The sequence below is a fragment of the Drosophila bipectinata genome, unplaced genomic scaffold (genome assembly GCF_030179905.1).
Source record: "Drosophila bipectinata strain 14024-0381.07 unplaced genomic scaffold, DbipHiC1v2 scaffold_180, whole genome shotgun sequence".
Lineage (NCBI taxonomy): Eukaryota > Metazoa > Arthropoda > Insecta > Diptera > Drosophilidae > Drosophila > Drosophila bipectinata.
The window spans coordinates 122,501-137,499 of NW_027222822.1; the positions used below are offsets into that span (position 1 = coordinate 122,501).

Sequence of the window (14,999 nt, forward strand, 5' to 3'; positions counted from 1 at the left end):
TGATAGTGCAGCACTAAGTGGGTGGTAAACTCCATCTAAAACTAAATATAACCATGAGACCGATAGTAAACAAGTACCGTGAGGGAAAGTTGAAAAGAACTCTGAATAGAGAGTTAAATAGTACGTGAAACTGCTTAGAGGTTAAGCCCGATGAACCTGAATATCCATTATGGAAAATTCATCATTAAAGTTATAATATTTAAATAATATTATAGAAATAGTGTGCATTTTTTCCATATAAGGACATTGTAATCTATTAACATATATAATTTATCATAAAATATGACTTATAGTTTATTCAAATTATTATGCTTGCATTTTAACATAGGATAAATGTCATTAATTTGATAAAGTGTTGATAGATTAATAAGAATACAGTGCGTTAATTTTTCGGAATTATATAATGGCATAATTATCATTGATTTTTGTGTTTATTATATGCACTTGTATGATTAACAATGCGAAAGATTCAGGATACCTTCGGGACCCGTCTTGAAACACGGACCAAGGAGTCTAACATATGTGCAAGTTATTGGGATATAAACCTAATAGCGTAATTAACTTGACTATTAATGGGATTAGTTTTTTAACTATTTTATAGTTAATTAACACAATCCCGGGGCGTTCTATATAGTTATGTATAATAATATTTATATTATTTATACCTCTAACTGGAACGTACCTTGAGCAGATATGCTGTGACCCGAAAGATGGTGAACTATACTTGATCAGGTTGAAGTCAGGGGAAACCCTGATGGAAGACCGAAACAGTTCTGACGTGCAAATCGATTGTCAGAATTGAGTATAGGGGCGAAAGACCAATCGAACCATCTAGTAGCTGGTTCCTTCCGAAGTTTCCCTCAGGATAGCTGGTGCATTTTAATGTTATATAAAATAATCTTATCTGGTAAAGCGAATGATTAGAGGCCTTAGGGTCGAAACGATCTTAACCTATTCTCAAACTTTAAATGGGTAAGAACCTTAACTTTCTTGATATGAAGTTTAAGGTTATGATATAATGTGCCCAGTGGGCCACTTTTGGTAAGCAGAACTGGCGCTGTGGGATGAACCAAACGTAATGTTACGGTGCCCAAATTAACAACTCATGCAGAAACCATGAAAGGCGTTGGTTGCTTAAAACAGCAGGACGGTGATCATGGAAGTCGAAATCCGCTAAGGAGTGTGTAACAACTCACCTGCCGAAGCAACTAGCCCTTAAAATGGATGGCGCTTAAGTTGTATACCTATACATTACCGCTAAAGTAGATGATTTATATTACTTGTAATATAAATTTTGAAACTTTAGTGAGTAGGAAGGTACAATGGTATGCGTAGAAGTGTTTGGCGTAAGCCTGCATGGAGCTGCTATTGGTACAGATCTTGGTGGTAGTAGCAAATAATCGAATGAGACCTTGGAGGACTGAAGTGGAGAAGGGTTTCGTGTGAACAGTGGTTGATCACGAGTTAGTCGGTCCTAAGTTCAAGGCGAAAGCCGAAAATTTTCAAGTAAAAATAAATATTACAATTATTGTGAAAATTATATACTTGAATAATTTTGAACGAAAGGGAATACGGTTCCAATTCCGTAACCTGTTGAGTATCCGTTTGTTATTAAATATGGGCCTCGTGCTCATCCTGGCAACAGGAACGACCATAAAGAAGCCGTCGAGAGATATCGGAAGAGTTTTCTTTTCTGTTTTATAGTCGTACTACCATGGAAGTCTTTCGCAGAGAGATATGGTAGATGGGCTAGAAGAGCATGACATATACTGTTGTGTCGATATTTTCTCCTCGGACCTTGAAAATTTATGGTGGGGATACGCAAACTTCTCAACAGGCCGTACCAATATCCGCAGCTGGTCTCCAAGGTGAAGAGTCTCTAGTCGATAGAATAATGTAGGTAAGGGAAGTCGGCAAATTAGATCCGTAACTTCGGGATAAGGATTGGCTCTGAAGATTGAGATAGTCGGGCTTGATTGGGAAACAATAATATGGTTTATGTGCTCGTTCTGGGTAAATAGAGTTATAATCATTTATGGTTGTAACTTGTTCCCCGGATAGTTTAGTTACGTATCCAATTGTGGAACTTTCTTGCTAAAATTTTTAAGAATACTAGTTGGGTCAAACCAATTAGTTCTTATTAATTATAACGATTATCAATTAACAATCAATTCAGAACTGGCACGGACTTGGGGAATCCGACTGTCTAATTAAAACAAAGCATTGTGATGGCCCTAGCGGGTGTTGACACAATGTGATTTCTGCCCAGTGCTCTGAATGTCAAAGTGAAGAAATTCAAGTAAGCGCGGGTCAACGGCGGGAGTAACTATGACTCTCTTAAGGTAGCCAAATGCCTCGTCATCTAATTAGTGACGCGCATGAATGGATTAACGAGATTCCTTCTGTCCCTATCTACTATCTAGCGAAACCACAGCCAAGGGAACGGGCTTGGAATAATTAGCGGGGAAAGAAGACCCTTTTGAGCTTGACTCTAATCTGGCAGTGTAAGGAGACATAAGAGGTGTAGAATAAGTGGGAGATATTAGACTTCGGTTTGGTATCGACAATGAAATACCACTACTCTTATTGTTTCCTTACTTACTTGATTAAATGGAACGTGTATCATTTCCTAGCCATTATACGGATATATTTATTATATCTTATGGTATTGGGTTTTGATGCAAGCTTCTTGATCAAAGTATCACGAGTTTGTTATATAATCGCAAACAAATTCTTTAATGAGAGATGCATTCATGTATTATCGATTTGAAAATTTGGTATAACTCCAATTACTCAGGTATGATCCAATTCAAGGACATTGCCAGGTAGGGAGTTTGACTGGGGCGGTACATCTCTCAAATAATAACGGAGGTGTCCCAAGGCCAGCTCAGTGCGGACAGAAACCACACATAGAGCAAAAGGGCAAATGCTGACTTGATCTCGGTGTTCAGTACACACAGGGACAGCAAAAGCTCGGCCTATCGATCCTTTTGGTTTAAAGAGTTTTTAACAAGAGGTGTCAGAAAAGTTACCATAGGGATAACTGGCTTGTGGCGGCCAAGCGTTCATAGCGACGTCGCTTTTTGATCCTTCGATGTCGGCTCTTCCTATCATTGTGAAGCAAAATTCACCAAGCGTTGGATTGTTCACCCATGCAAGGGAACGTGAGCTGGGTTTAGACCGTCGTGAGACAGGTTAGTTTTACCCTACTAATGACAAAACGTTGTTGCGACAGCATTCCTGCGTAGTACGAGAGGAACCGCAGGTACGGACCAATGGCACAATACTTGTTCGAGCGAACAGTGGTATGACGCTACGTCCGTTGGATTATGCCTGAACGCCTCTAAGGTCGTATCCGTGCTGGACTGCAATGATAAATAAGGGGCAATTTGCATTGTATGGCTTCTAAACCATTTAAAGTTTATTATTTATATTTTAAACGACAATGGATGTGATGCCAATGTAATTTGTAACATAGTAAATTGGGAGGATCTTTGATCACCTGATGCCATGCTAGTTACATATGAAAACATTATTTAATACAATGACAAAGCCTAGAATCAATTGTAAACGACTTTTGTAACGGGCAAGGTGTTGTAAGTGGTTGAGCAGCTGCCATACTGCGATCCACTGAAGCTTATCCTTTGCTTGATGATTCGAAATATAAAAAAAATGTAAATATGCATGTGTAAATATGTATATTTAGTATAAAAAATCTTTATATGCTATATCTAAGAAAGCATATAAGGATTTATCACGGGTTGTCCACGTTTCCCTACTAATTGTGGCCTACTAACTGTTTCGTCATCTTATTAGTGACGTGAAAAATGAAAATAATATTTTTCATTTATATTGTTATAAGTCTTAAACCTTAAGACGGCGGGAGTTGAATTACTTTCGTTTAGGTAGCCAAATGCCTCGTCATCTTATTAGTGACGTGAAAAATGAAAATAATATTTTTCATTTATATTGTTATAAGTCTTAAACCTTATAACGGCGGAAGATGAATTACTTTCGTTTAGGTAGCCAAATGCCTCGTCATCTTATTAGTGACGTGAAAAATGAAAATAATATTTTTCATTTATATTGTTATAAGTCTTAAACCTTATAACGGCGGAAGATGAATTACTTTCGTTTAGGTAGCCAAATGCCTCGTCATCTTATTAGTGACGTGAAAAATGAAAATAATATTTTTCATTTATATTGTTATAAGTCTTAAACCTTAAGACGGCGGGAGTTGAATTACTTCGCATAGGTAGCCAAATGCCTTGTCATCTTATTAGTGACGCGCATGATTCAATTCAAGAGATTCCTTCTGTCCCTATTTAAAACCTCACGGATATTAAAAATATTAAACATATATTGTTATAAGTCTTAAACCTTAAGACGGCGGGAGTTGAATTACTTTCGCATAGGTAGCCAAATGCCTTGTCATCTTATTAGTGACGCGCATGATTCAATTCAAGAGATTCCTTCTGTCCCTATTTAAAACCTCACGGATATTAAAAATATTAAACATATATTGTTATAAGTCTTAAACCTTAAGACGGCGGGAGTTGAATTACTTTCGCATAGGTAGCCAAATGCCTTGTCATCTTATTAGTGACGCGCATGATTCAATTCAAGAGATTCCTTCTGTCCCTATTTAAAACCTCACGGATATTAAAAATATTAAACATATATTGTTATAAGTCTTAAACCTTAAGACGGCGGGAGTTGAATTACTTTCGCATAGGTAGCCAAATGCCTCGTCATCTTATTAGTGACGCGCATGATTCAATTCAAGAGATTCCTTCTGTCCCTATTTAAAACCTCACGGATATTAAAAATATTATACATATATTGTTATAAGTCTTAAACCTTAAGACGGCGGGAGTTGAATTACTTTCGCATAGGTAGCCAAATGCCTTGTCATCTTATTAGTGACGCGCATGATTCAATTCAAGAGATTCCTACTGTCCCTATTTAAAACCTCACGGATATTAAAAATATTAAACATATATTGTTATAAGTCTTAAACCTTAAGACGGCGGGAGTTGAATTACTTTCGCATAGGTAGCCAAATGCCTCGTCATCTTATTAGTGACGCGCATGATTCAATTCAAGAGATTCCTTCTGTCCCTATTTAAAACCTCACGGATATTAAAAATATTAAACATATATTGTTATAAGTCTTAAACCTTAAGACGGCGGGAGTTGAATTACTTTCGCATAGGTAGCCAAATGCCTCGTCATCTTATTAGTGACGCGCATGATTCAATTCAAGAGATTCCTTCTGTCCCTATTTAAAACCTCACGGATATTAAAAATATTAAACATATATTGTTATAAGTCTTAAACCTTAAGACGGCGGGAGTTGAATTACTTTCGCATAGGTAGCCAAATGCCTCGTCATCTTATTAGTGACGCGCATGATTCAATTCAAGAGATTCCTTCTGTCCCTATTTAAAAACTCACGAATATTAAAAATATTAAAAATATTTTCATATGGATATGCAATCGTATGGATATCCAAATATGTGTGGGAGAGTCGTACTTCCTATACGATAAATGACCGGATTGACGAAACCGTGTTCAAAAAGGTATATAGGGTAGGTGGTGTTCGGCCTACCAATATAATATTAAAATAATATTATATTAAACAGAAGATCGCCAGTATTAATATATAAGCATATGGTTATGAATACATATGCATATAACATATATGAAAATATATGAATATATATAAAAAAATATATATGAATATGAAAATATTTATATGTATATGGAATATATGGTAGGTGATGGTGTTAGCCTACCATATAATATATAATATAATAATTTAATTATATTATATTAAATATGGAAATATTAAAAATATATTAAAAATATTAAAAATATTTTCATATGGATATGCAATCGTATGGATATCCAAATATGTGTGGGAAAGTCATACTTCCCATACAATAAATGACCGGATTGACGAAACCGTGTTCAAAAAGGTATATAGGGTAGGTGGTGTTCAGCCTGCCAATATAATATTAAAATAATATTATATTAAACAGAAGACCGCCAGTATTAATATATGAGCATATGGTTATGAATACATATGCATATAACATATATGAAAATATATGAATATAAAAAAATATATATGGATATGAAAATATTTATATGTATATGAAATATATGGTAGGTGATGAGGATAGCCTACCATATAATATATAATATAATAATTTAATTATATTATATTAAATATGGAAATATTAAAAATATATTAAAAATATTAAAAATATTTTCATATGGATATGCAATCGTATGGATATCCAAATATGTGTGGGAAAGTCATACTTCCCATACAATAAATGACCGGATTGACGAAACCGTGTTCAAAAAGGTATATAGGGTAGGTGGTGTTCAGCCTGCCAATATAATATTAAAATAATATTATATTAAACAGAAGACCGCCAGTATTAATATATAAGCATATGGTTATGAATACATATGCATATAACATATATGAAAATATATGAATATAAAAAAATATATATGGATATGAAAATATTTATATGTATATGAAATATATGGTAGGTGATGGTGATAGCCTACCATATAATATATAATATAATAATTTAATTATATTATATTAAATATGGAAATATTAAAAATATATTAAAAATATTAAAAATATTTTCATATGGATATGCAATCGTATGGATATCCAAATATGTGTGGGAAAGTCATACTTCCCATACAATAAATGACCGGATTGACGAAACCGTGTTCAAAAGGTATATAGGGTAGGTGGTGTTCGGCCTACCAATATAATATTAAAATAATATTATATTAAACAGAAGACCGCCAGTATTATATATGAGCATATGGTTATGAATACATATGCATATAACATATATGAAAATATATATATGATTAAAAAATATATATGGATATGAAATATTTATATGTATATGAAATATATGGTAGGTGATGGGTGATAGCCTACCATATAATATATAATATAATAATATTTATTATATTATAATAAATATGGAAATATTAAATTATTTTCATATGGATATGGATATGGATATACATATTCATATGGATATACTAAAATATACTGAAATATACCGATGAGTATATTTAGGTGAGGGTAAAAAGGCAAATAAATACCCAGCTTGACGAAAGTGTGTTCAAAAAGGTATATAGGGTAGGGTGTGTCGTCCTAGCAATATAGTATATTATTTATATTATATGAATATACTAAAATACCGATGAGTATTTTTAGGTGAGGAAAGAAGACAAATAAATACCCAGCTTGACGAAAGTGTGGTCAAAAAGGTATATATGGTAGGTGGTGTAAGCCTATCTATATAATATAACATACTATATTATATATTATATATACACTATATTGTATACTTAGATAATATCGTTGAAGCGTCTACGTCTTATTATAAATTATAATTTGACAAGTTTCCAATTATTATCGTTAATTTCTGGTTCTAGGCAAATAAAAATTTCTTATTATTATATCCTAGTAAGTATATGGAATTAAATTTAATTTCATATACGTATATGATAATAGTAGTAATATTATTATTATTATTATTGTATAAATAAATATGAATAAACTATATATATGAAATATATAAATATATGAAAATTAAAAAGTGCTTAGTTTATATCATATAAAACTAGACTTTTATATACAAAGAAAATAAATTTTAAATTTATTATCAAATACATATGCGATAATTTATTATAAAATTAAGCAAATATATATATGTGAATATATACAAATTGTTGTATGTGAAAATATAAAGATATTTTAGAATTAATATATGCATAATAATATTGTATTTTATTAAAAAAAATATTAAAGAAGGCTTATATAAATAAAAAGACCGCCCGCTCATATAAATACCCTAACACAAACGAGGGTTTAAGAAAAAGCCATGAAAAAAATATACCCTGAGGTGTATGCGTTGGGCACCCGAGGGATATATTATAATATATATATATATATATATATATTTTAATAAATGAACGAATATTGAATGCCATATAATAATTGGCCAAATTCGTTAATATTTTAATTTATACAAATATTTGCAATATTTATTTTCTATATATCAATATGAAAATGAAATATATCAAAGATATAAACATTATTCTGGTTGATCCTGCCAGTAGTTATATGCTTGTCTCAAAGATTAAGCCATGCATGTCTAAGTACACACGCATTAAAAGTGAAACCGCAAAAGGCTCATTATATCAGTTATGGTTCCTTAGATCGTTAACAGTTACTTGGATAACTGTGGTAATTCTAGAGCTAATACATGCAATTAAAACATGAACCTTATGGGACATGTGCTTTTATTAGGCTAAACCAAGCGCTCGCAAGATCGTTATATTGGTTGAACTCTAGATAACATGCAGATCGTATGGTCTTGTACCGACGACAGATCTTTCAAATGTCTGCCCTATCAACTTTTGATGGTAGTATCTAGGACTACCATGGTTGCAACGGGTAACGGGGAATCAGGGTTCGATTCCGGAGAGGGAGCCTGAGAAACGGCTACCACATCTAAGGAAGGCAGCAGGCGCGTAAATTACCCACTCCCAGCTCGGGGAGGTAGTGACGAAAAATAACAATACAGGACTCATATCCGAGGCCCTGTAATTGGAATGAGTACACTTTAAATCCTTTAACAAGGACCAATTGGAGGGCAAGTCTGGTGCCAGCAGCCGCGGTAATTCCAGCTCCAATAGCGTATATTAAAGTTGTTGCGGTTAAAACGTTCGTAGTTGAACTTGTGCTTCATACGGGTAGTACAACATACAATTGTAGTTAGTACTATACCTTTATGTATGTAAGCGTATTACCGGTGGAGTTCTTATATATGTTTAAATACTTGTATTTTTTCATATGTTCCTCCTATTTAAAAACCTGCATTAGTGCTCTTAAACGAGTGTTATTGTGGGCCGGTACAATTACTTTGAACAAATTAGAGTGCTTAAAGCAGGCTTCAAATGCCTGAATATTCTGTGCATGGGATAATGAAATAAGACCTCTGTTCTGCTTTCATTGGTTTTCAGATCAAGAGGTAATGATTAATAGAAGCAGTTTGGGGGCATTAGTATTACGACGCGAGAGGTGAAATTCTTGGACCGTCGTAAGACTAACTTAAGCGAAAGCATTTGCCAAAGATGTTTTCATTAATCAAGAACGAAAGTTAGAGGTTCGAAGGCGATCAGATACCGCCCTAGTTCTAACCATAAACGATGCCAGCTAGCAATTGGGTGTAGCTACTTTTATGGCTCTCTCAGTCGCTTCCCGGGAAACCAAAGCTTTTGGGCCCCGGGAGAGGCATGGTTGCAAAACTGAAACTTAAAGGAATTGACGGAAGGGCACCACCAGGAGTGGAGCCTGCGGCTTAATTTGACTCAACACGGGGAAACTTACCAGGTCCGAACATAAGTGTGTAAGACAGATTGATAGCTCTTTCTCGAATCTATGGGTGGTGGTGCATGGCCGTTCTTAGTTCGTGGAGTGATTTGTCTGGTTAATTCCGATAACGAACGAGACTCAAATATATTAAATAGATATCTTCAGGATTATGGTGTTGAAGCTTATATAGCCTTCATTCATGGTAGCAGTAAAATGTTTATTGTGTTTGAATGTGTTTATATAAGTGGAGCCGTACCTGTTGGTTTGTCCCATTATAAGGATACTAGCTTCTTAAATGGACAAATTGCGTCTAGCAATAATGAGATTGAGCAATAACAGGTCTGTGATGCCCTTAGATGTCCTGGGCTGCACGCGCGCTACAATGAAAGTATCAACGTGTATTTCCTAGACCGAGAGGTCCGGGTAAACCGCTGAACCACTTTCATGCTTGGGATTGTGAACTGAAACTGTTCACATGAACTTGGAATTCCTAGTAAGTGTGAGTCATTAACTCGCATTGATTACGTCCCTGCCCTTTGTGCACACCGCCCGTCGCTACTACCGATTGAATTATTTAGTGAGGTCTCCGGACGTGATCACTGTGACGCCTTGTGTGTTACGGTTGTTTCGCAGAAGTTGACCGAACTTGATTATTTAGAGGAAGTAAAAGTCGTAACAAGGTTTCCGTAGGTGAACCTGCGGAAGGATCATTATTGAATGAATCTTATCCGTTATTAAAATATTTATTATATATAATATATAAATAAAAATTACCCAAAATAAAAGACATATATATTATATTGAATATATAGACCATTTGTTGTCTTCAATATAAATTGCGTGTATATTTAATTAATATACATGCGTTGCGTGATGTATTGTTCATATTAAATTATGCGCATACATTGATAAATGCAACACCTAAAATATACATTGTTGTACCTGATATACAGGTTAATGCTTTATATAATATTAAAACAATATAAATTATATTTATATTGATTATATAAAACTAAGACATTTCGCAACAATTATTTTAGGTATATCAAAAAATTAAACATATTTTATATGTTTAAATATAGACGAATATATTGAATATAAATTGCGTGTATATTTAATTAATATACATGCGTTGCGTGATGTATTGTTCATATTAAATTATGCGCATACATTGATAAATGCAACACCTAAAATATACATTGTTGTACCTGATATACAGGTTAATGCTTTATATAATATTAAAACAATATAAATTATATTTATATTGATTATATAAAACTAAGACATTTCGCAACAATTATTTTAGGTATAAAAATAACTTTATTGAAGGAATTGATATATGCCAGTTAAATGGTGTATTTTTAATTTCTTTCAATAAAAACATAATTGACGAATTGTATATTTATATATATTTATAAAACTCTAAGCGGTGGATCACTCGGCTCATGGGTCGATGAAGAACGCAGCAAACTGTGCGTCATCGTGTGAACTGCAGGACACATGAACATCGACATTTTGAACGCATATCGCAGTCCATGCTGTTATGTACTTTAATTAATTTTATAGTGCTGCTTGGACTACATATGGTTGAGGGTTGTAAGACTATGCTAATAAAGTTGCTTATTATTATATATTTTTATAATGATATGCATATGGTATATTATTGGATATATTTATATATTCATAATATTAAATATAAAAGCAATTATCTCAAATATTTATAAAAGAAAAATGAAGATATACAATTCTTTCTTTTTTCAATTCAAATAATACTGAGAAATGTCTAGCATAAAAAAAATTAAATTTTTTTTAACTAGAATTGTCTCTTATTTAAAGATGCGAAAATTGAAAATATATCAAATATATTGTTCTTCATAGAGATATATTGTTTATATATATATATACATTGCTTTATACAACCTCAACTCATATGGGACTACCGCCCGGATTTAAGCATCTTAATGAGGGGAGGGAAAGAAACTCACAAGGATTTTGTTAGTAGCGGTGGGCGAAAAGAAATCAGGTCAGCCGTAAGACACTTTGTCTATATGGCAAATGTGAGATGCAGTGTATGGCGTCAATATTCTAGTATGAGAATTAACGATTTAAGTCCTTCTTAAATGAGGCCATTTACCCATAGAGGGTGCCAGGCCCGTATAACGTTAATGATTACTAGATGATGTTTCCAAAGAGTCGTGTTGCTTGATAGTGCAGCACTAAGTGGGTGGTAAACTCCATCTAAAACTAAATATAACCATGAGACCGATAGTAAACAAGTACCGTGAGGGAAAGTTGAAAAGAACTCTGAATAGAGAGTTAAATAGTACGTGAAACTGCTTAGAGGTTAAGCCCGATGAACCTGAATATCCATTATGGAAAATTCATCATTAAAGTTATAATATTTAAATAATATTATAGAAATAGTGTGCATTTTTTCCATATAAGGACATTGTAATCTATTAACATATATAATTTATCATAAAATATGACTTATAGTTTATTCAAATTATTATGCTTGCATTTTAACATAGGATAAATGTCATTAATTTGATAAAGTGTTGATAGATTAATAAGAATACAGTGCGTTAATTTTCGGAATTATATAATGGCATAATTATCATTGCTTTCTGTGATTATTATACGCACTTGTATGATTAACAATGCTAAAGATTCAGGATACCTTCGGGACCCGTCTTGAAACACGTACCAAGGAGTCTAACAACATGTGCAAGTTATTGGATATAACCTAATAGCGTAATTAACTTGACTATTAATGGGATTAGTTTTTTAACTATTTTATAGTTAATTAACACAATCCCGGGGCGTTCTATATAGTTATGTATAATAATATTTATATTATTTATGCCTCTAACTGGAACGTACCTTGAGCAGATATGCTGTGACCCGAAAGATGGTGAACTATACTTGATCAGGTTGAAGTCAGGGAAACCTGATGGAAGACCGAAACAGTTCTGACGTGCAAATCGATTGTCAGAATTGAGTATAGGGGCGAAAGACCAATCGAACCATCTAGTAGCTGGTTCCTTCCGAAGTTTCCCTCAGGGAGACTGGTGCATTTCAATGTTATATAAAATAATCTTATCTGGTAAAGCGAATGATTAGAGGCCTTAGGGTCGAAACGATCTTAACCTATTCTCAAACTTTAAATGGGTAAGAACCTTAACTTTCTTGATATGAAGTTTAAGGTTATGATATAATGTGCCCAGTGGGCCACTTTTGGTAAGCAGAACTGGCGCTGTGGGATGAACCAAACGTAATGTTACGGTGCCCAAATTAACAACTCATGCAGAAACCATGAAAGGCGTTGGTTGCTTAAAACAGCAGGACGGTGATCATGGAAGTCGAAATCCGCTAAGGAGTGTGTAACAACTCACCTGCCGAAGCAACTAGCCCTTAAAATGGATGGCGCTTAAGTTGTATACCTATACATTACCGCTAAAGTAGATGATTTATATTACTTGTAATATAAATTTTGAAACTTTAGTGAGTAGGAAGGTACAATGGTATGCGTAGAAGTGTTTGGCGTAAGCCTGCATGGAGCTGCTATTGGTACAGATCTTGGTGGTAGTAGCAAATAATCGAATGAGACCTTGGAGGACTGAAGTGGAGAAGGGTTTCGTGTGAACAGTGGTTGATCACGAGTTAGTCGGTCCTAAGTTCAAGGCGAAAGCCGAAAATTTTCAAGTAAAAATAAATATTACAATTATTGTGAAAATTATATACTTGAATAATTTTGAACGAAAGGGAATACGGTTCCAATTCCGTAACCTGTTGAGTATCCGTTTGTTATTAAATATGGGCCTCGTGCTCATCCTGGCAACAGGAACGACCATAAAGAAGCCGTCGAGAGATATCGGAAGAGTTTTCTTTTCTGTTTTATAGTCGTACTACCATGGAAGTCTTTCGCAGAGAGATATGGTAGATGGTCTAGAAGAGCATGACATATACTGTTGTGTCGATATTTGCTCCTCGGACCTTGACAATTTATGGTGGGGATACGCAACTTCTCACAGGCCGTACCAACACCCGCACGTGCTCTCCAACGTGAAGAGTCTCTAGTCGATAGAATAATGTAGGTAGGGAAGTCGGCAAATTAGATCCGTAACTTCGGGATAAGGATTGGCTCTGAAGATTGAGATAGTCGGGCTTGATTGGGAAACAATAATATGGTTTATGTGCCCGTAATGGGTAAATAGAGTTATAATCATTCATGATTGTAACTTGTTCTTCGGTAGGGTTAGTTACGTATCCAATTGTGGAACGTTCATGCGAAAATTTTTATGAATACTAGTTGGTCAAACCAATTAGTTCTATTAATTATAACGATTATCAATTAACAATCAATTCAGAACTGGCACGGACTTGGGGAATCCGACTGTCTAATTAAAACAAAGCATTGTGATGGCCCTAGCGGGTGTTGACACAATGTGATTTCTGCCCAGTGCTCTGAATGTCAAAGTGAAGAAATTCAAGTAAGCGCGGGTCAACGGCGGGAGTAACTATGACTCTCTAAGGTAGCCAATGCCTCGTCATCTAATTAGTGACGCGCATGAATGGATTAACGAGATTCCTTCTGTCCCTATCTACTATCTAGCGAAACCACAGCCAAGGGAACGGGCTTGGAATAATTAGCGGGGAAAGAACCCTTTTGAGCTTGACTCTAATCTGGCAGTGTAAGGAGACATAAGAGGTGTAGAATAAGTGGGAGATATTAGACTTCGGTTTGGTATCGACAATGAATACCACTACTCTTATTGTTTCCTTACTTACTTGATTAAATGGAACGTGTATCATTTCCTAGCCATTATACGGATATATTTATTATATCTTATGGTATTGGGTTTTGATGCAAGCTTCTTGATCAAAGTATCACGAGTTTGTTATATAATCGCAAACAAATTCTTTAATGAGAGATGCATTCATGTATTATCGATTTGAAAATTTGGTATAACTCCAATTACTCAGGTATGATCCAATTCAAGGACATTGCCAGGTAGGGAGTTTGACTGGGGCGGTACATCTCTCAAATAATAACGGAGGTGTCCAAGGCCAGCTCAGTGCGGACAGAAACCACCATAAGCAAAAGGGCTAATGCTGACTTCATCTCGGTGTTCAGTACACACAGGGAGAGCAAAGCTCGGCCTATCGATCCTTTTGGTTTAAAGAGTTTTTAACAGAGGTGCCAGCAAAGATACCATAGGGATAACTGCCTTGTGGCGGCCAAGCGTTCATAGCGACGTCGCTTTTTGATCCTTCGATGTCGGCTCTTCCTATCATTGTGAAGCAAATTCACCCAGCGTTGGATTGTTCACCCCATGCAAGGAACGTGAGCTGGGTTTAGACCGTCGTGAGAAGGTTAGTTTTACCCTACTAATGACAAACGGTTGCGACAGCATTCCTGCGTAGTACGAGAGGAACCGCAGTACGGACCAATGGCACAATACTTGTTCGAGCGAACAGTGGTATGACGCTACGTCCGTTGGATTAATGCCTGAACGCCTCTAAGGTCGTATCCGTGCTGGACTGCAATGATAATAAGGGCAAT

The 14,999-nt window shown here is 34.8% G+C and overlaps 3 non-coding genes and 1 pseudogene across 3 annotated transcripts in view; all 4 read left to right on the top strand.

The window, feature by feature from the left end:
- Nucleotides 1-3,660, top strand: part of LOC138927190 (large subunit ribosomal RNA) — a 3,950-nt gene extending 290 nt beyond the window's left edge. The window contains exon 1 of the ribosomal RNA XR_011443721.1: nt 1-3,660. This exon is cut by the window's left edge and continues 290 nt beyond it. This is a non-coding gene — a ribosomal RNA (large subunit ribosomal RNA).
- Nucleotides 3,661-8,152: 4,492 nt separating this feature from the next.
- Nucleotides 8,153-10,146, top strand: LOC138927180 (small subunit ribosomal RNA). Its single transcript, XR_011443710.1, has one exon. It is a non-coding gene; the product is annotated as a small subunit ribosomal RNA (ribosomal RNA).
- A 705-nt stretch (nt 10,147-10,851) lies between these two features.
- On the top strand, nt 10,852-11,030 carry LOC138927169 (5.8S ribosomal RNA). The gene has a single exon (XR_011443700.1). It is a non-coding gene; the product is annotated as a 5.8S ribosomal RNA (ribosomal RNA).
- A 319-nt stretch (nt 11,031-11,349) lies between these two features.
- LOC138927192 (large subunit ribosomal RNA) lies at nt 11,350-14,996 on the top strand (annotated as a pseudogene).
- Nucleotides 14,997-14,999: the final 3 nt, after the last annotated feature.